The following is a 23,069-nucleotide window of genomic DNA, read 5'->3' on the forward strand; positions in this document are numbered from 1 at the left end:
AAACTCCTGTGTTGCAGGTTTCTGAGGTTCAAAAAAAGGATCATTCAGGAATTCGGGAATGTAACTCAACTGCAGGAAGAGGTGCCCTGTACTCTATGGGATTTGCCAACAGTCTACTAGTGGTGTTTGCGTGTGCAGAAGATGCATCTCGCCCTGTTCCTCCAAATCCCCCACCCTTGCTTCTGCCGTGCCTCTCATAAAGGAAGGAATAAAAGAAGAGATAAAGAAGATCGGAAGACAGGTCGGTAAAAGAGGTTTGACTATATGCTAATTTATGTAATGCAGATATAGGAAGTCAAGGTGTCTAACACCACTTAAGGGAGTCTGTAGGAATGTTAGTATCTTGCTCAGGGGCATGCTTGCTAATAACTCTTATTTCGCAGCCTGCATTCAGTTTTTTTTAGATGGAAATATTTTGGTTCTCTTTTATTAACATAAAATATGCATCAAACATTTGCTCCCTTCGCTTACTTTTGCCAGCACCTTGCTTTTGATCTATACTGCCCTCGCTTCTTTATGTAGAGATGCCCCTTATAGCAGAAAAGTCTCAGTCCTGGAGGGCCCCTAACAGAGTTACAAAGGCGCGAGAGCTTTCTGCATTCAACTGTCATCAGCCCAACAGAAAGTGTGATCAAGGAAGACAAACAACTGGCTCTCTCTTACAAGGTTTCCTTTATCTGCACAACAAAACTTGCGCTTTAGGAATTCAAACAATGCTTTAGGAAGTCTCATCAGCGCCCCTTACTAACCAAGTCTTCAGTACATTTCTAAACGGAGGCCTGTCTCCACTCACTCCAGCACTCGGAACTCTGTCCTCAAAACAAAGGAATGCAGGCAATACATTTCCACTATCCTGGGAAGCTCGCTTCTCCTGCCAACCTGGGCAATGTCAAGCCAGAGGCACCCAAAGTGGATCCCATTTTGCCTTGTAATTAATACTGTGAATCAAACTCAAGCATGAACATCAGAAGATAGCCACTCAAGCATTTCCTGGATCTCTTCCTGATGTTTCCATTAGTTCCCCCATCTATTTTCTCAGAGTTATGATCTTGAGATTACTGCTTCCTTTGAACTCAGCCTAATGTTATGTTAGCTGGATTTGTATAGCGCACAGCTACACAGAGTGTCCTGGCACTACTTCAGCCAGCCTACAATATCGATGCGTGTCCTGTTAGGCTTGCTGTAATAGCCATGGTTTTCGTTTTTCTTGAAAAGTGTAAATTTCATTGTGGTTCGAAACTCCAGAGGGAATGTATTCCATGTGACTGGCCCGAGAAAGGAAAAAGATCTGACACCAGATCTGCTCTCACAATGTTATTATAATTGCATTCAGTTACTACTTGCTGAAACAGTGGTCTAATGACAGCTTAGCAATCGATGGACAGAAGAGTGCATACTTAAAAACTACTTTCTGAAGCATTACACTTCTAAACATTTATGAATAAAGACAGTATTAGGCTAAGTTTCATGAATTGGGAAGCAGCAGGACATTTAGGTTCTTTCTACAGTCCTTCATATTCAAAAATTGTATAAAATCTCAAAGAGTATACTCTATAGAAGTAAAACGCAGCATGAAAACTGACCTACTCAAAAGGTCTGGTTGTCACCTTAGCTTATTTCGTTCAAATAGCCCTCTCCTTCCCTTTCATCGCTTCCTCTGTGAGCGCGACCTTCAAGTAACATGCATGTTTGTCTTAACCCGTTTACCACAGCGAACATTCCGCCGCGGTGCGGGCGTTCTAAAGGGTGGGCGGGACTGCCTCGACCAACAGTCGTGCGCAGCACCAGGGAGGTAGTGCTTGTGTTGGCCAAGCACGGAATGGGTTAATCTTTATTAATGTATTTTGCAAATTACCCACAATTAATTTCAGATATCACAATCTCTCCTTTGTTAAAAGATATGCCCTGGCAACCTAACAATACCGGATCTCCTCTAGTACATCAATTAACCCCACCAGCATGAACTAACCGAGTCAGTCCGCCTTGCACCATAAACCAACTGTAACCTCATCTGCAGAGTTCTGCACGGATCCTCCCTGAGCTAAACCCTCTTCAATGCATACATGATCCCTCTACCCAGCATCATCCGCCCTCAGGATATCCGCGTCTTCTCCTAAGCTGACAACACGCATCTCATTCTTTCTGTCACGGACAAGATGTCCAGAACCCGGATCAAGTTCAATGTCTGCATAACTGAAATCACTCACTGGATGAAGACCAACTGCCTTAAGCTGAACAAAAACAAGACTGAAATCATGATCTTTGGGACAGGCACTTCACTGTGGGACTCTACCTGGTGGACAACCTAGCTGGGACTGACACTCACCCCCACCACCCACGGAAACCACCTCAGTGTTGCCATCGACAGCAAATTCGATATGGTCGCCCAAGTTAACGCCATCACCAAACTCTGAAGATGAGTAGTAAGATTTTCAAATTACTCCCAATCAGCACCCTGAGAACTGTCATGCACGCCCTTGTAACAAACACCCTTTATGACGTGATCAACAAAAACTTTGCCAGAAGGCTGCAGACAATTTAAACCGCGGCAGCTACAATCACTCGACCTCCCACATTGCACTCACAGCACACCATACCTGAAAAAGCTACATTAGCTCCCAAACACAAACAGGCACAATTCATACTCTTCACCCATGTTTTCAATGCACGATATAACACTGAGCCAGCATACCTCAACAATTGCATCTGATTTCACAACCCTCCAGACAACTCTGCTCCTCCAGACTCCTTAATGCACTCATAAGGAAAATCAGATCCTGCGGGCGATCTGTCTCCTACATCGCTCCTAAAGATTGAAATGACATGGCACTACACACAAGAGCCTCTTTGAATTCTGCAAGAACCTGAAGACCTAGCTTTTCAAGTAGTCCCACTAGCCCCTAAGGGTGTCTAGACTAAAAACTGTTCAGCACCGGGACCCTCCAGGGTAATAGTGTGCTTTACAAAACCTCATAACTTAACATTCACACTCCCCCAGCCCCTCTAATCCCTCCTAATTCCTATGAATTTAATCTACCACAAATAAACTGGAGTGAATGTGTGGAATGGTTTGCTTGAGTGCAAAAGATTAATCCAATGGACAACCAATGGCACTGGATTAACCAATTAACCACTAACCTTGAGTTTCGAGGCAGAGTGCTGCTTGGTGTAAAACACTTCAACGCCTATTCAGAGATGCACCTTATTTCTCTCCTCTTTCATACCCACTTACATTCTGAAGCAGAGCGACTGACATCAATTACTAAACTAACTAGAACACAAGTGGGCCAAATTAACCTTTTTCCCTCTCTCATTGTATTTTCCATAGACTCCTGTGATACTTCATTATAAAACTGGCCCTCAACCACCTACATTTTCAGTCACCATGCAATGGTAGTGCCTCTTTCCCACTAATCCCAACATCCCTAAAACAATACCCACCCCACACTTACCTACATTAGTCTTTCTTTAATCTCACATAACATTATAGACCTAAGAGTGTGAAACTGAACAATTCCTATACACAAAGTATTAAAGAGTACTACCTTTGTAGGGGGAGTGGGGTACTTTTTAAATTATGACTGAAGTTTCTTGTACATCATATTACATTGTTCCACTGACCTTAGAATAATGAATGTTGTTGAAAATGTTCAAGAACCTTCTAAAGTGCTGGAACACACTCTCAGTCAGGTTTATGCTCCAAAACTCACTCTAGAAATTCAACGCATACAACTACATTAGGCCTGTTTTCCCTTTACATTTTCCTTCACCTTATTTCAGCACTTTTTCCCATTTCAGTTGCATTATTTTCCTCAATTGTACATCCTTTTTCAATAGCAAGGTGACACCTCACGTTTGTGTTTCTTTTGGGCTACTTTAACGTTTGCTGGAATATCTGGGTAAAAAACAGTAGTTGAATCCATGCATACCACGCTACTGTGGTTCCCCCTGGCTGTCTAGTTTGCAGAAATGCCCAGTGTTGGTAGATTTCTACAGGGTGCTGGACAACCCGGACCCAAATATCGCACCTATTCTTACGGAAATTGAGAGGAAATATTGTGTTTTTACTCTAACTTTTGTATTTGCAGTTTATTCAAGAAAAAAAAAGTAGAGTGATCCATACAGCAAGCCACAACACCTCGGACTCTCGTAACTACTTTTCATAAAGTGGTAACACTGGTAGGTGTGAAAAATGTGATACCAGTGGGTCACTGGGACCATCCCCTTGGGAACACCTTTTACTCCTCTTGGCAACAGAGGATTCCACACAGTTAGTTTGTATCTATCAAATGTTTTTCATTTATTTGTCAAGGTTCACTGAATATTAATATGTAGCATATTCAATAGATGAAACTTTATCCACATTAGTGTACATATATGGTTCAATCATTCATGAGGCATCATTATTTTTGAAATGTCCAATGCATTTCGGGCTACTGAATGAGCCCTTCATCAGGGAATAATGCTATGGAAAGAAACATAAAACAATGCATTCAAGAAAAGTAATCATCCTGGGTTAGAGTTAGAGTTTGTATTTGCAGTTTATTCAAGAAAAAAAAAGTAGAGTGATCCATACAGCAAGCCACAACACCTCGGACTCTCGTAACTACTTTTCATAAAGTGGTAACACTGGTAGGTGTCCCAGGTGACACAGGTTCAAACTTTTCAGTGACACATCTCTAGAATTACTGAAATTTAAAAGACAACTCATGTTGGATTTTGGGACTTCTACCGGAGTGGGCGATAGCCCAACCCACACAGGTGGGGTTGTGTTTTTAATCACAGAAGCACTGAGTGGTAGGGCTATTGCTACCCCTGCAGAGGCCGGCTCTTTCTATGTGAGAAAATAGTTTTTTTCACTCCTGTGAAAATGTGATGTTTTCAGGGGATTCTGCATAATAGTTTTTAAAAAGTAGTGGGTTCCAAAAACGTACACTGTCCTGGACTTTCCCAGGTCTGTACTTGCCAAAAATGCATGGGATTGGTAGGTTTCTGTGTGCCGGCCCACCACAAACACTGCAGTAAACAACAAACTCCAAAGTCCATCTTTTACAAAAAATCACTTCCTCACTTCACATGTCATATTTGTGCCATTCCTATCACGTGCAATTGATCCACCCAAATTAGTGGGGTACCATTTTTATAGGTAGAATTGTAGCAATGCAGGAAGGTAGGGCATTTGCTATTATCTGATTAATAGGTCCAGCATTGTAACCTTGTATGGTAAATGCGTGTTCAAAAGAAAAGCATTTTGCTATAATGACCTGGAATCAACTGGCACTATGGGTGCTGTAGAATTAGGAGACATGCCAAAAACCCCTATCCCTCTACTGAGTTTTTGGGTACATTTCTAAAAAAAAAAGTGTAGCTGTCCATCATATGCAGTTTTTATTGCTTAGATTATTCATTAAAAAGTACAAAATGATCAGTGAAGAATGAAAAACCATCCTAAACCGTGGATCATCTGTTGGATCTGGGTGCTGCAGGTTTTTGAAAACACCACACTGTATATCTCGGTCACAGGTAGACTCTGGTGAACATAATGATATATGTCAAGTCAAGTCAGGAGATTTATATAGCGCGCTACATACCCATAGGGTCTCAAGGCGCTTGAAGAAGGGTGGGGAATTACTTGTCGAATATCCAAGTTTTAAGTTGCTTTCTGAATGCTAGGTGGTTCTGAGTAAGGCAAAGGTGGGTGGGAAGTGAGTTCCAGATTTTAGCTGCCAGGAAGGAGAAGGATCTACCTCCCACTGTGGTTTTGTTGATGCGAGGTACAGTGGCAAGGGCTTGGTTGGAGGATCGAAGCTGGCGGGAGGGGGTGTAGAAGGACAGTCGTGTGTTGAGGCATTCGGGTCCAAGATCGTAAAGTGCTTTGTGTGCGTGGGTTAGGAGGCGGAAAGTTATCCTCTTATTTACGGGGAGCCAGTGGAGGTTTTTCAGGTGACCGGAGATGTGTTCTTTACGCGGGGTGTCTAGTATGAGCCTGGCTGAAGCGTTCTGGATGCGTTGGAGTTTTTTCTGGAGTTTTGCGGTGGTACCGGCGTATAGGGTGTTTCCGTAGTCCAGGCGGCTCGTGACCAGTGCGTGGGTGACCGTTTTTCTAGTTTCGGTGGGGATCCAGCAAAATGTTTTTTTGAGCATGCGAAGAATGTTGAAGCAAGATGATGAGACGGCGTTGACTTGTCTGGTCATCGAGAGTGAGGAGTCCAGGATGACGCCCAGGTTCCGTGTGTGGTCCGTCGGGGTGGGTGCTTTTCCAAGGGCCTCTGGCCACCAAGAGTCATCCCAGGCGGAGGGGGAGGTACCTAAGATGAGGACTTCAGTTTTGTCCGAGTTCAGTTTCAGACGGCTGTGCTTCATCCACTCGGCTACTTCTTTCATTCCTTCGTGTAAGTTGGGTTTGGCGGTGTGAGGGTCTTTGGTGAGTGAGAGGATCAGTTGAGTGTCATCAGCATAGGAGATGATGTTGAGGTTGTGTTGGTGACAGATGGCCGCAAGGGGGCTCATGTATATGTTGAAGAGGGTGGGGCTGAGTGACGATCCTTGTGGCACGCCGCAAATGACTTCAGTGGCCTCTGATTTGAATGGTGGGAGGCGGACTCTCTGGGTTCTTCCGGTGAGGAGCGAGGTGCTCCATTCCATTGCTTTTCCTTGCATTCCGACGTTTCTGAGGCGCTGTAAAAGGGTGCTATGACAGACTGTGTCGAAGGCAGCGGAGAGGTCGAGGAGGATGAGGGCGACTGCGTCTCCATTGTCCAGTAGAGTTCGAATGTCGTCTGTTGCTGCGATGAGTGCGGTCTCAGTGCTGTGTTTGGCTCGGAAGCCGTTCTGTGATGAGTCGAGGGATTTGTTCGATTCGAGGAAGGCGGCTAGCTGGTTGTTGACAGCTTCCTCAATGACTTTGGCCGGGAATGGAAGGAGAGAGATGGGGCGGTAGTTTTTGAGTTCTGTGGGGTCCGCTGTGGGTTTTTTCAGAAGGGCGCTGAGTTCGGCGTGTTTCCAACTTTCCGGGAAGTAGAGGAGTAGAGGGAGCAGTTGATGACGTCTCGGAGGTGTGGTGCTATGATGGAATCTGCTTTGTTGAAGATTTGGTGAGGGCATGGGTCTGTGGGGGATACTGAGTGGATGGAGTTCATCAGGCGGATGGTGTCTTCAGTGGAGATTGGGTTCCAGTCATTAAGGATGTTCAAGGGGGGTGAAGGTCCTGCAGAAGGTTGGGTGGGTTGGTCTCCGGATTGGTTGTCGAAGCTGTTGTGGATGTCTGCGATTTTGTTGTGAAGAACGAAGCTAGGGAGTCACAGAGGGCTTGAGAGGGGGTGATGTCGTTGGAGTTGGCTGATGGGTTGGTAAATTCATTGACTATGTTGAATAATTCTTTGCTGTTGTGGGCGTTGTTATCTAGTCGGTCTTTGAATGCGGCTTTCTTGGCAGATCGGATTAGTTGGTGGTGTATGCGGGTGGCGTTTTTGAAGGCGTCCCTGGTGCTGGTGTTGGGGTCTTTTTTCCAGGCCTTTTCGAGGGAGCGACAGAATTTCTTGGATTTCTTAAGATCATCGTTGAACCATGAGGCGTTTTTGCTGCCTAGTTTGATTTGACGTTTTTTCAGCGGTGCTAGGATGTCGGCGCTGTTGGATAGCCATTGGGTGAGGTTGATGGCTGCTTGGTCGGGGTTTGGGGAGTGGGCGGGGGGGGTTTTGAAGAAGCGATGAGGAGATCTGGTCGATGGTGATTTTGTTCCAGTTTCTTCGTAGAGTAGGTTGAGGATAGTTGTGGAATGTGGTCTTACTGTAGATAAAGTGAACGCAGCTGTGGTCCGTCCAATGGAGAGCTGTGGTGTGACTGAAGGAGACATGTTTGCTGGAGGTGAAGATAGGGTCGAGTGTGTGACCTGCAATGTGGGTGGGCGTAGTGACAAGTTGTTTGAGTCCGAGGTCTGCGAGATTGTCCAGAAGGGTGGTGGTGTTGCTGTCATTGTTCTTTTACAGGTGAAAGTTGAGGTCTCCCAGTAGAATGTATTCCTCGGAGGGAAGGGCGTGTGGGGTGATAAAGTCAGTGATCTCGTCACTGAATTGAGCACGGGGTCCTGGTGGCCTGTAGAGGAGGGTGCCTCTAAGTGTGGTTTTGGGGTCGGTGTGGATCTGGAAGTGAAGGTGTTCTGCGCTAGCGAGGTTGACGTCAGAGCTGGTTGAGATGCGGATGGAATTCTTATGGACGATATCGATGCCTCCTCCTGTTTGGTCGGTGCGGTCCTTACGGATGATCTTGTAGTCTTCCGGGATGGCAATGGCGATGTCTGGGGCAGAGGATGCGTTCATCCATGTTTCTGTTAGGAAGGCGACGTCTGGAGAGATGGTGTCTAGTAGGTTCCAGAGGTCGATGGCGTGCCTGTGGACTGAGCGGGTGTTGAGTAGGATGCATAGGATGCAATTAAGGTGGTTAGTGTCAGATCTCTGTTGTGTGTTCGTAGATGGGGAGTTGTTCTTTGAGCCGTCGAACTTGCAAGAGTTGCAAGAGAAGGGTCCATGGGTGAGTCCAGGCGCGGCTTGGACGCAGTTGAGGGGACGTCCGGGGTTCAGGGCTAGGAGGGAGGTGGCATTGTATGTAATGCGTGAGGGGTGGGAGGTACGGGGGCCAGGGGGTCTGGCGCTGGGCGCGGTCCAGGCGTAGACGGGCTTACCTTTGGCGCGGCCGTAGCGCGTGGACGCTGCACGTAGGGACATGTGGCATATAAGGAGAGTGGAGGGGGCGGAGCGTGGGAGGGGCAGCAGGGAGGCGGTAGTGTGGCTGAGGGGCGGGCCAGGGGATATCAACAACAAAATGGAGGGTCAAAGGGAAAGGCAGACAGGGGCAGCAAAAACAGAAATACGTCGAGTGAGCAGCACAATCAGAACAAATGCGCAGACACAAGTAAAAACGATCGAGTGAGCAGTACTATAAAAAGCAAATGCACAGACAAGCCAAAAATGATCCCAACAGCCTGAGCGAGGTCGCGCTGAATGAGGCAGATAGTAACAGTGGCGCTATGCGTGTGAGGCGCTATAATGCAAAGGTAACAACAGTTCCGTGTAAAGCGTGCAATAAACGATACCAGGGAGCATTTCAGCTGATAAACAGGAGGAGCGTGGTGGAGCGACCGTTCTGAAGCTGGTCCAGTATGTAAAGTTACAGATAATAATAAACGCCAGAGGAAACTCGTTGCCAATTTCTATTTTTTCGGACTCACTTTCATTATTTTTTTTCAATAATGAGTTTGGTTGGTTTAACATGAACAGTCTACATAAACAACCACTTGCAGAGTTCAACGTTTGTCTATTTCTCAGAAATGTGTAGCTTTCTATGTTCAATGATGGGTTTTGCAACTTTCAATCCTGCCCTTGCTGTCTAGAAACTCAGGGTGCGGCACAGGAGACCGGAGTGCCAAAATGGATTTTATCCTTGACAATAAATAGGCACGTCGGTGGGTCCGATTCATGAGCTGCATTTTATATCACATAAAGTCATACTACTCGTTTAGTACATAAGGCAATTCAAAAACGTATGTCTGGAGACGCCTCCTTCCCGGTCTTTTGTGTAAAGAGATTTCTGATATGATAGTGGAGATCTCCGCACACTCAAGTCTACTCATATTCATGACCCCGGATAACCCATGGCACCAGCTTATCCAACAAGCATTTACAATGCAATGGTCTCGGCATTGTTAAAGTTAGAGCTATTGGCATTGCTCATGACATTTTTATTTATGTTTTGGTTTTTAGAACATAAATAAATGGCATTGTCATTTACAATGCTAATAGCTTAATCGCTCGCAAATGCAAGACCTATTGCATTTACACCGACACACACACAGAGCCACACACACACACACATACAGAGCCACCCACACAGAGTCATTCACATAGAGCCACCCACACACACAGCCACCTACACACACACACACCGAGCCACCCTCACACACACACAGAGCCACCCACACATAGAGCCACCCACACATAGAGCCACCCACACATAGAGCCACCCACACACACAGCCACCTACACACACACACCAAGCCACCCACACACACACACACAGAGCCACCTACAAAAACAAGTTTACTAGGAAACAAAGCGTGTCAACAGTGGTGTTTCGTAATCCCTAAAAAGGGTTCAAAAACATTGGCGCCTCTGCCTTATCACTAATCAGTCGCTAGGTCTTCATGCCCCGATCTTATCACTTCACAGATAAGAGAAATAACGACCAAATAAAATAAATAATTTCCGACCAAATAGTCTAGACGCCATGTTTCAAGTCTAGACCATAAAAGGTCCACTCATGTACGGTAAAGCCATGAAACAGTATAGGCTCAACAGATGCGAACCAAAGCGAATCGTAAAACTCTGGGTAAACCGTGTCCAAAATTACAATTTTGTCAAGCAATCCATTTAAACCCAGCCGCCGACAGGGCAAGGGAAGTCTTGCGCAAACAGAGTGGTATACACACACAAGTTCTTGCCACCAGCAGGGGTCAGAAGCGCGCATGCCCAACAATGGTGCTCTCCAGTTACAGCGGCACGTGCCCAGCTCCCTCCAAGCTAGACAAAAACCCAGAACATGTGGCCTGTGCTACTTGAAGAACCTCTGCAAAAAAGACCCCTGTGGTATCTAGAACGACATGTACTTCCGGTTACTTTTACATTGCTGGGGAGCATGGCACTGACGATAATCTCAAGAAGAAAGGACTGGAAGGCTATCATGTCAACTCTAGAAAGGCCAATTTGGTAACTGAATCCTCAAAATTGACACAGTGCTTAGAAAAGTGAAGCTCTTGTCCACATAGTTTTGCCTGTTTCTACTATTTACAAGGCAAACAGCGACCCGGCCCAACATTTGAAAACGTCGGGAAACTCAATATTCTGCAAAGTACAACATCTTCATTATAATGCGTATGTATATGACATTTGGGGGCAAAAGAAACTAAGCGTATGTGCCCCAGTCCCACTCCGCTAATTCACAATTAGACTAGTCGTCCACCCATGTTCAGCAACTTTAATACTTTGGAATCATGGCATCCCTCGACACATATTGTCTGCTGCCTACAGTAGGACTATTGTACTCCTTTCAGTTACTACGAAAATGTAGGTAAATAGCGCAACATTCGCTGAGACTTTCCTACTACAATTAATGAATGCATAGCGCTTAACACCAGTTTGAAGTGTTTCAAAGCACTAGACTGAGGAGAACATGCTAACAAAGACACATACCATGCACGAAAAAAAATAGTACCCAGAAATGAAAATTCTTCTCCAGCCCGACAGGCCCTGCAGGTGCCAACCAAATGCATTCGAGGAACACATAGATGTCAATGCCCTTTTGGATCTAAGAAACCACTGTCTTGAGGTGAAATGGGGGTGACGAAGGATAACGCGCGTCGTGCACGTAACTGCCTTCACCCACTGCTCCTGGAACGCCCCTCCCCCTCGCCGAAGCATGCATTCATTGCAGATTCTGATTAGTTCCAAAGTAGCCTCTTGAGGTCACAGCATTCCAAAAAAAATAATTGTTTATTGTGTTGTACCTGTGTGAGCAGCAGTCATAGCAGGACTGCTGTTTACACGAACTTACCTCTGGACTGGAAATCCGGGGTCCCCATAACCAAGGCTGCAAAGTTCAGAGTAGTTCAAACGAGGGGCACCGCGAATCCAGGCCCAGTGTTCCCGGCAGGCATGCACCAACAGAGGGACATTCTCTGACTGTCCAATCTGACGAAGGGCGGTGGGCAGCTCGGTCAGCGAGTCACGAGGGCCTTGTGGCACGCAGTGAGCCTAACCAATGTGGATCTAAGAGGGGGCGGGAGCACGGGGGACGCCATTTCCCACAGTGAACACATCACAATCATCAGCGCCATGCCTGGCTGCGTGTAGTGTACTAGTAAGTGTTTCTTTAACTATGTTATGGCACGAAACCTTCTTTGCCATTCACCATATTTTACACTGCGTGCCCATACCTGTCGCGCAGAGTGCCACAAAAGTCTGAGCGTGCTTTTGGATAATCTGCCTTATGTCTTCGCCTAGGGGCATTTTGAAAAGGAAATGTTCAATGAAATCGTGAGGTGTGATGACAGAGGCCAACTCCCACTTGAGTTTGTTAAGCATCAACAGCTCCATTTGCTTCGTGAAAGAAAAAGGGGGCATGCTGGTCATGAACAGAGAGAGGTTTTGGTAGCAAAACAAACCTGTTACAACCTAGAAAGCATATTTGTAAAATTCCCCTTTGCCACAGTTAACCTACAATGTGTGAAATCCGACTACATTCATGACATACGTTGGGCTAAAACTTCACACATGCCACACACGCGCCGATCTTTCTGCTGGGATACCTGGCGATGACATTTCGAGGACATTTCGAGGAGAACCTAAAGGGGGCATGCTCTATCGTCGATGATGTGCAGTTTCTGAACTACGTGATCGAGGTTCCCATGAAAAAACACAGAAAAAAAGCCGTGAGCGTGCACACTCCCGAACTTCCGGTATGTGCACGCTCACGGCTGTCGTGGGGCGGGACTTCCGTCTTTGCGAGAAGCCCGCGCCCACGGAGTGGATGGCCCAGAGGACCGGTGGAGTGGATGGCCCAGAGGACCGGTGGCAGCAGAAGTCAGGAGTGGCGACTGATGCGGTAAGTGGGGCTTGGCATGTGTGTGCGTGTGTGTCTGCGCGTGTGTGTGTCTGTCTGCGCGTGTGTGAGTGTGTGTCTGTCTGCGCGTGTGTGTGTCTGCGCGTGTGTGTGTGTCTGCGCGTGTGTGTGTGCCTCTGTGTGTGCGCGTCCACAGACCCTGGTTGGCTCGTGCACCGCTCTATCTCCCTTGAGAGCGAACTCGGCAGCAATAGGTCTCGATGCAGAGACCTAAAAAGCCATTTCCTCTTTTCAAATAGAGGCAATAGCGCTAAAATCTGATGCAGTATCTTACACAGCCTAGCAAAAGACAAACAAGTAGCAGCAATTAACCTCGTACCAACTGGATATCTCCTCCTCAAGAGTCTCTAACATTGCAATCATATCTTTCAGAAGCCATCAACAAAAGGACATGCAGGGATATCCTTTATATGCGCCTGCTTGGTTTACCAGTGGCCAATTTCAACCCGGCATGGGTCCAACCGGGAAAGGGAGTACAGGCTATGCAATTTTTAGCATGAATCCTGGTTAGACATCCTGTGCTGCTGCCCCCCTCTTGACGTCTTCAGGAGGCGTCTGTTTAAACCAATCTACTTGATACAGGGGGTCCAAAACCTGCCTTGAGTGCTCATGGCTTTGTTTTACCCAAACCGATGTGAGCACTCTTTTGAGGTGTGGGGCAAACCTCAATGAAGCCAGAGCTCAACTTCGAACTGTCGAGCCCCAGCCCACATCTCCCACCCAAAAACTGATGACTTACTATTGTATTCTAAATTCTTGAACTGTGACAAAGGCGTGGTAAGGGGTTTTCGGTCTAACCATGGTAACAAGTGTGGGAAAGCAACATGACGTGATTCACTATCGATCGTTGTAACAGGGGGGAGCGGGGGTTAGATCTTGCTGCCTACTTTATCTATGCATATTAGCCTAGGATGATCACTTTCCACACAGGTGCAAGGGGAAATAAAGGGCCTATCTGTCCTGCACTGCCACAACTGTTGTTCCCTCGGACTTGTTGCTTGCCGGGCTCTTCACGATCTATGCGAACCCTTCGCCCCATGCACTTTAAGTGCTCAGTATTTGGACTTACTTCTGTACTCCCTTACCACAAAGTTTTTACTCACTAATCCTTACTCTTCTCCCTCTACATGGAGTGGATTTTGTGTTATTAGAGACGCTTTTAAATGGGACAGAAAAATAAGGCTTTTTAGTCATTTTAGGATCTTGGTTGGATATTGAATATATGTACGTAAATTGTTATGGTTTTATTAACTAAACACTAAAATGACATTGACAAGTTTACTCCTTTGTAGTAAAAGTGCACTGGACCAGGGTGGTGGGAAAATGGGGCATAATTACTTTAAATAGGTGGGAATAAGGGAAATGTAAGGGGGGGTTTGAGAGATACGTGCAAATGCAAAACACACAACCACAAAACAATGAGACCATTGCATTCACAAAAAATACACTTCTAAAATTATTAAAGCCAAGTTTCACTCTGAGCCTGAAAGAGCATTGCTTGAACTTCCACTGGATGCTTTCTTGTGTCTGGACAAAGCCATGCTTCTCTGATGAGCTCGAATAACAGCAAAACACGTGTCAGGAGCTGCTTTTATTCATTCCAGTATACCTTCAATGGTATTTTATCACAACAGAGGTGTAATACTGTGCATGGAATGGCAAAATGATGTAGCCATGTATTAGCTCTGCATGAATAAAACTAGCTAATCCTATGCTGAAACGCGTGCTGCAAAAATGGCATTGAAGCTGTTCTAGCTCGGTGTGAATGGAACTGTGCTAATTCAATGCTTAAAAACTATGCTAGAAAAACGGACAATTGAGGTGAGCAGATTTAGAGTGTCAGTGGTGATGTAGAGTGCTCCATCTAAAGCAGATGCTCTCCAGCTAAAACTATTAACTACGCAGGGTTCCCATTTTTTTTGCATCATTCTTGCAGCACTCTGATCAACAACACCTCCATTTTGGGGGCATTTTTAAAGAACCTATTGAAGGCCATCTATTCTTGATGGCACTCTGTAACAGTTTGACAGCTGCTCAGATCCTGAAATACTTTGCTGTGGAGTGAGGAATCCTCTACAAGAATGTGGAAGCTAACTCTGTGCTCTGTAAGGAGGGCCCACATGGAAGCCATATATGCATTTATTATAAAAGAAAGTGGCAGTGCTGTTTCTTAAAGTATACTTTGTGATGTGATTTTAGAGAAACATTCCAGTTTCACCTGGTGTCTGCAGTTGGCAAAGAATTAACCGACCCAATGCACAGGATGCAAGGCAGATGAAAACATGGTCATTCATTGGACTGAAGACCACAGGATCAAAGAGATCAATGCAGAGGCATAATCCTGGACTCTTGCATTGGAGTGTTACCCATTAATAATCAGGATTGCATATCTGAGGCGTTGGTCTTGAAGAAAGCCACATGAACAAACATGTATGTAAGGGCTGTCCCTTATGGACATGGATGGGCTCTGTTCAGGATTGGCCATCCCTCATTTACTGTACGGGATATTGTGTTCCCACCTTTGAGCATGCCGGAGCAGCTGGGGACGTTCCCGGTCTTAAATAACTGTTCACTGAATTGTTCCCGTTTTGGAAAGATGGTAGGGGGTCTAGATATCTGATCACTGGAGGAAGAGCAAATACAAATTGGGACCATTGTAGATCAAGTGTTTGGATCCAGAGAACGTGATGCCTCCATTTAACCTCTCTAATCTATGTTGTTCTTTCTCAGCTTCCAGCTCTTAACTTGGCTGGGCGCAACATGTGCTCCTGTTTACATATTGTATTTTGAAATACTGAGTTGCATTAGCCCAACAGCTCACACACAGAATTGCGCGTTTTCAATGATGCTACAGATGTTTTTCCTTATACTTCACAAATGATTCCTATGAAGTATACGGTCCCGGACTTTAAGTGGATCGGGTCCCTCCGGATGTCAGACCTGGTAAAAATTGAAAAAAGACACAAGCATATCCCTTTCGGGCCCTCTATTCATATACTTTTTGTAACGCCAAGAACACTGATCGAATGCTTAACAAGGAGTGAAAGAACAGTAGGGTAAGCAACTTAGTTACCGGTTATTATATTGCATATGCTTTACTTAATCTTGCATTCGCTAAGAATGCTAGCCATTTCCAGGATGTTGCATTTCTGTATTTTTGTTCCGTGCAGTATATTACTCTGGTATAATTTATACGTTCAACCTAGTCACCTCGAGGTGTTTATAAGAGTTAAAACTATCAAGCACTCTGGGGTTGAGGCTGAAGGCAGTGCACAATGTGGACAAGTGTGGCTCAATGGTTAGAGCGGCAGACCCTGATGCAGAGGTCTAGCCCGGGACCAGGGTTCAATTCCCCGCCTCGGCGGGTCTTGGGCTCAAAATTCCACGGACCTGATAATTCTCGCCTTGGTGCCTATTCCAATCATGGAGTCCCACTCTGCAACTCTGGGCAATAGAGTGCTTAATCTCCACAACGGCCCCCACAACGCTAAGGATGCCTGGCCTCCACCTTTGGAGTGCCCAGGAGTGGACGCCTCACAGGGAAAGCCAGGATGTTCCACAGCGGTATTCGTACAAGCGCCTTGAGACCCTTGCGGGTGAGTAGTGCACTATACAAATATCATTTTTTTTTACAATTCTCACAGTGACTGTCAGTGGATCAAAACCGTGTTGCGAACACATGGTCATCTAATATTTGACCTCTCCGCAAAGCACAAAGAGCAATGGTCATATATTTCAGCTGCAATTGTGATTGTGTGCAAATGGGTGTGTGAAGGAGGTACACGGTTGTCAAAATATTGACAAGACAAAAGTTAAATGAACTGCAGTGTTTGCAGGTGAGTGGGTGCATTGTATTTGCTGGACGGGAGGTGGAGTAAAGAAGATACAAGGAAGTGCATTCGGGCCAAAGTGAAAAAGAGGGTGTTGAGGAGGAAAGAGATGAGGTGGTAGATATGGACGAGATGTGGAAAGAGTCCCTGCATGCCTAAGAGAGTGAACATAACGGGGGCGAGTGAGACACTTTGAAAACTACTACCTCTTCCACAGACTTTAATAATGTTTAATTAAGTCTCACAGTTTTAGAATGTAAACATCTGAACATGAATTATTTGTAACAGAATCATTGCTGTTACTCAATCCCCTTAAACAATAAACAACCTTTGACAAAGCTGCTGATTTTGTACGTGTTAGTTGTGTACTATATCCGTTTAGAATAACAGAACGCTCATGGAGGAAACATAATACTGGCTGGATGGCAAACGTTGGGAATTGCAGAAATGTCGTTCACGAGTTTAAGCCTCGCCCCTAATCACGAAGGCCACAACCCTCGTATGGAATCCCCCTTTACGGAGTCTCGCCCCACACCTCCCCCCGCTCCATACAAACTTATTTCATCCCACTTTTCAAGCCAACCATTGTCAAATTCAGATCCGATTACCAAAAACAGCCAACCGCAGGTGACTCTAATAGGACATTGTGTGATAAATTACCAAGTTTTAAGAGTTACAATAAGAAGAAAAAAAACATTCCGGAGCCTTTTACGTCCTCTGTAATTACCATAATTTCGGGATATATTAAACCCCTTCCGGGCAACTAAATAGTATGCACCAAACTAGTGCCACGTTATTTACCATGATGATAGATTTGATGTGGACCATGTTGCCATATGATCTGGCCCTCGAGTTCCAAATCAAACAAGCTGTAAACTGGTACTGAACACCAGTGAAGTCGAGCTCTGGCTCCAGGGTGAACTAGAATACTATTAACTGAAAACATGGTTCTAGTACCAATGTTGTTTACTACAGTCCACAACGCGTGCCCGCGTGCTAATAAACTCGGATTCCAAGATCAGCCAGCTGTAGTGGCAGTGCATGGTTTATGTGTGTCCACGGAAGAAACCACGTAACAGGTGAAGATAGAAATGGGTCTTCCCTTCCATGCACTATTTCCTAAACGTAAACCAAGGCAAAATGTAATAAAACTTATATATTTGCCATCCCACAAGTAAACATACGATACATTGCTTTTGTTTTGCAACCCATGAATGCATGCCAGCCAACCCTAATCAGACGGGAGGTTCCCGAAAGGGGGTCTTACCTCCCGCCTCCCTGCAGATTACTTCCAACATCCGATTACCTTCGCCTTGCTTTCGACTCTGAACAGCTTCAAAAAGTGAAAGCGGGGAGTGGTAATCGAAAAGCTAGTTTATGGTGATTGACAGGCTAAAAGGACAGGTGAGAAAGGCTGCACTGCCCCATAATTCTTGCTATTGGTTAGCAATAGCCCCGCCCCGGAAAAGGCTGTTCTGACAACCCGGTAAAGACCGCCCCGTCGCCCGGAAAAGCTTATCTCGTCGGCCCCAGACGTCACGCGACTACAGTTTGCTGAGCTACACGTGTGACGCTTTTGTTAAAGTCCTGTGATTCCCGGGATTTCCAATTGGCTGTCACAGTGTATTTCTGGAAATTTGAGAGAAGTCACTCGGTGGGTTTTAACATGGGCAAAGCCCAGTGAAGCGGAAACACACGGAACTGAGCTGTGTAAACAGCATATTCTCTTACGTGCGCTTGGCTTGTTTGAGCACATCCTTTAACCGGAACCAGTGCGTTCCCGTAAGGAATCGGTAGGTCATAGCAGTGGATACAAAATTGGAAGCTCCGAAATGAAGAGACATATTTACTGAAATGTACTTTACGTTTTAGAGTAGGCAGCTGATAGTGATGTGCTTTTTTTTGTCACCCGCACACACTTTTTTCCTTTGGCGGAGAAAACATGTTGTCTCGCCACCTGTGGTTTGTTTACTCCTTTCGAACAAATCAAATAGATGAGATTAGTTTCCAGGGGTCTCCTGCCATGTGTTAATTACAAAAAGAACTGGTGAAAGACGTCACACTTTACATGGGGCGCTTAACAGTTGTCACCTACATCCCGGGCATCACCTCTTTAGAAGCAGTCTTTGCATTTTATCTTTCCTACAATAAGATCCAAGATAGGGGATAAAAGGACTGCCTTTCATTTTTGGTGCACTTCTGCAGACATGGGAGCAGTGCTCTTAATGGATAAAAATAGGTGCAGGTACTCACCAAAAGGAGTGGTGAAGTGTGGGGCAGGCATAAGGGCAGAGCAAGGGGCAAGGCTATGGCTTTCGACCTTTCCAAGCTTTATATGCAAGAAATCTGCATACATCCTAAAACAAGCATTTGCAAATCAATAGGTCTTGCATTAGGAAAGTTTGAGCTATTGGTATTGTAAATGACAATTTTTTTATGTAGGTGTTGGTTTTGAAAATAGCGAAATTAATAGCGTTGTCTTTTACAATGCCAATAGTTATAACTTTAACAAATGTGACACCTATAGCATTTGTAATGCAATATGTGTTGTATTTAAGTGACTTACATGTATTGCAATTACAAATAACAATGGCTTTTATTTTTTTAAATATTTAATACTTAAATAAAAGTTATTGTAATCTATAATGGCAATAGCTTAAAACTTTTGTAAATAACTTTTGTGAAGATTATGTTCAGTGTATTTTATTGTGACGAAAATCCAAGAACAAAAGTGAAATATTAACATCTTTTTGTGACATTTGTAATAAAGCTTGAAACATTGAGAGAACATATTGAACCAGTGATGCTGTGGTGGTGCTGAGTGATGCTGTGGTGGAGCTGCGTGATGCTGTGGTGGCGCTGAGTGATGCTGTGGTGGCGCTGAGTGATGCTGTGGTGGCGCTGAGTGATGCTGTGGTGTTGCTGAGTGATGCTGTGGTGTTGCTGAGTGATGCTGTGGTGTTGCTCAGTGATGCTGTGGTGGTGCTGAGTGATGCTGTGGTGGTGCTTAGTTATTCTGTGGTGGTGCTGTGTTATCCTGTGGTGGTGTTGAGTGATGCATTCTTGGCCCTAAGTGATGAAGTGGTGTTGCTGAGTGATACTGTGGTGGTGCTGAGTGATACTGTGGTGGTGCTGAGTGATGCTGTTGTGGTGCGAAGTGATGCTGTTGTGGCGCTGAGTGATGCTGTGGTAATGCTGAGTGATGCTGTGGTGTTGCTGAGTGATGCTGTGGTGTTGCTGAGTGATGCTGTGGTGTTGCTGAGTGATGCTGTGGTGTTGCTGAGTGAAGATGTGGTGTTGCTAAGTGACGCTGAGGTGGTGCTGAGTGATGCTGTGGTGGTGCTGAGTGATGCTGTGGTGGTGCTGAGTGATACTGTGGTGGTGCTGAGTGATCCTGTGGTGGTGCTGAGTGATCCTGTGGTGGTGCTGAGTGATCCTGTGGTGGTGTTGAGTGATGCATTCTTGGCCCTGAGTGATGCTGTGGTGGTGCTGTTTGGGCGTAGATATTGCCCAACCCCTCGTTGTTTAAGAAATATTCTGAGGTCAGACTGAATTTGTGGTAAGGGCATATCATAAACTGTGTGGACAGAGTGCGAAATCAGTATAATGTAATATATATATAGAAGTACTGAGGTCAGAGATAGAGAATGAAACAGCAAGGTAAGAGTGTCTGTGTATGGGCAAATAAATAAATATGCGACAAAGACAGAGCTAGTTAGTATTTGAGGAGAGTAATGGAATAGAAAGTTACTCAGATTGAGAAATGTCGACAGAAAAGAGAAGAGAGAACGAGTGCCTGTACAGTGGTAGTACAGCGCAAGGGTAGATTTCATGTACCAGGGCTTCCAGTTGTATGTTGCTGTGATGGAGTAAGGTTACCATGCATATAAATAAATGTATCTTCCCGTGCGCTGAACAACCATTCAAGATAAATTAATGGTAGATTTCGACAGAGGAGCCCAGACTCTCAGAAACATAGGCTGGGGAGGAAGAGCTGATGGTAGACGCAGGTCTGCTGATGCTGCATGGAGCGCAGCCAGATGGAGGAGGACAGGCACACAACTGATAAGTTGTGGGGCTTTATTTTATGTTCAGAAATGTATAACATAACACATTTACCTCCCCCCCGTTTAAAAAAAAAATAGAGTAACCATGATTAAAGTTTTGCTTTAAAATTAACATTGTTTGTAAAAATGCATCCAAGGTAGGCTGGAGAAGAAGCAATACAAACAAAAGCACGTCATTTAAAGCACAGTGTGCAAAGTATGCCCCAGGCGGAAACAAAGAAAACACTGCACTTTAACTCGCACATTCCTGAAAACATTGAAGAACGGAAAGTATACACGCGTGGGGGGAGCGAAGGGAAGTAAACACAAAAAGAGCTGCTACCACCACCACCTCACTTCTAATTCTAAGTGTGGCAGACTCCACTTCCTTCATATCCATGTCTGAGCAGTGAAGCAACGCTGGGAAACGGCGGTTGAGTAAAACAATTTTGTTTACTGTGTGCTCGGAACCATAGGGCCCTGCTTTCAAACTTTAACTACTGCAAGAAATAGCTGGCTAGAAGCCTGTTGTCGTAATTTGACAATGGCCGGGTTAGCGCTTAGCTTTGCTACACGTTATTTCCCTTAAATTGGCCTTACTCGAAAACACCATTTTTTATGTTACAGTGGCCATTTTAGGGAATGAGCGGCCTCGTGGTCAGCATGCCCTTTAGTCCTTTGTCCGTGCCGCTGACCACTCGAGTTTGCCCAGCAACAGGCTATTTTTAGTAACGGTCAAGCCTGTACATGCGCAGTCCCAACTGACCAGTCACCCCTCAGGAATGTTCTGCCAAACTGACCAGTGGAATTGTAACCCCTCCCATGAGTTGGCTGTGCTCCAAAAATGACCATATATGTACATAAACTCTGTAACCTTGTACCTCCTATCTTTTTATTACCTGTAAAAATGTATAAAAGAAGGATTGGCACCAGTGTTCGGTGTGATACTTCTTGCATTGCCGAAGGGTGCTGTAGGAATGTACCACCACCCCATGGGGTCTTAATAAACTTGTCTTTTGTACTTTTCAGTTTCCGTGCCAACAGTTCTTTGGTGTAAGTGGGTATTTCTGCGGAGCATGTAGGCCTTGGGAACCCTATACCACAAATTGGCGACCACGAAGGGACTCATCAGCGACTCGGATGCCCGAAGGAGAGGTCGTGACGAAGGATTGGAAACTCGCCATGGACGCGTACGCTGCCACTGAGTGACCCGAGTCTTGGCACCCACGGTGTTTTCTTCCTTTCCTTCTGATCTGACCTTCCAGGTGGCGCCGGTCTCCGACTGAGATCCTGATCGTCTGCGTTGCTGTACAAGTGCCCGTTTGGCTGATTCGATTAAAGACCTTGGCAGTTGGAATCTGGATATTTGAGATTTGGGTAAGATTTGTGATCGGTAAGGTAGTCTACGGACGCTTACTGAAGTTCTATGATTGTGACTATGATTTGAGTTAGCTAACATTTTGACTTTGGGAACTTTGAATATATATGTGTAGTGCACTTCACATAGGCAGGCATGTAGAGATGTTTCTCTAATTTCGTTGTATTCTGAGCGGCACATTTGTGTGAAGTACTGTAAGTGCCATTTTTACGGTATCACGCTTTCGTGGTACTTTATGAACATGCCTGTTTTAAGCACACTCCGAGGGATGTGCTGTTTCGGAAATGGTGAAACATACAAAGAAACAGACCAGGTCCGACGTTTGGTGTGTAACTGTACCAGTGACTGAGAAACAGATAGAATGTATGTGTGCATCACTACCCTCGGTGGTTATTGGCAACATATAACTAGAAAAAATCCCATCAGACCACCCTTATTGGTGGAGTTAACGTCACGTGGGAGTCGTTGATCATACCATACCACATATGGCCAAATAGTGCCGTAGTGGGAATGGATGTCAGCAATCTAGCCATAATGTTTGCCATTAAGTGGACATAATAAAGTGCAGTGCTCAAGTGATAATAGTGAAATAAAATTGACTACTTCAGTTCTGACAAAGTGTACATACAGAAACTACGGTGTCAAAAATTAAAAACGCCTGGTGAAAAGTCTACCCTATGGCGCTATGCAGGACGGTCGACATGTTTCAGCCTATGGGACATTGTCCCGGCTTTCTTCAGGACCATAAACATAAGGAAGCTACTGCAATTACAACCACAAACAATGTGTTGGGTAAAAACCTGATACATATCTACCAGAAATTCAAACGTTTTAGGCGTCCACTGGTGGGAGAAGAAGATCTTCTTCCTGTCAACAAACAAAAGAAGATTGTACTACAATATTGAATTACACCCACACAACCACCTGGATACAGAGAGACCGAATACAAGAACACACCTGCATGAATACATTATATTCCGCATATATAAGGAAAAAGCATAATAGCTAAATCACTTGGAGGCATTTCCTCCAAGTGATACTCACCCAGCCTTGTGTGGGTGAAGACCTCACCTCACCCGGCGACCGCTCGGGAGTAGGAGGCCCCGCTCTATGGTGTAGAAAAAGAGCACAGTAAGTGAAACT

General features: G+C 45.2%; 1 protein-coding gene across 4 annotated transcripts in view; it reads right to left on the reverse strand.

The window, feature by feature from the left end:
- Positions 1–17,862, reverse strand: part of SNX16 (sorting nexin 16) — a 232,094-nt gene extending 214,232 nt beyond the window's left edge. The window contains exon 1 of one of the 4 annotated variants that reach the window (XM_086965940.1): positions 17,809–17,862. The gene's annotated coding sequence lies outside the window, so the exon portion shown is untranslated. Of the gene's footprint in view, positions 1–17,769 lie in introns of all 4 variants that reach the window. The other 3 variants (XM_086965939.1, XM_086965941.1, XM_086965942.1) reach the window with 3 other exon arrangements.
- Positions 17,863–23,069: the final 5,207 nt, after the last annotated feature.

This window comes from Lissotriton vulgaris, chromosome 4_1, assembly GCF_964263255.1.
Source record: "Lissotriton vulgaris chromosome 4_1, aLisVul1.2, whole genome shotgun sequence".
Lineage (NCBI taxonomy): Eukaryota > Metazoa > Chordata > Amphibia > Caudata > Salamandridae > Lissotriton > Lissotriton vulgaris.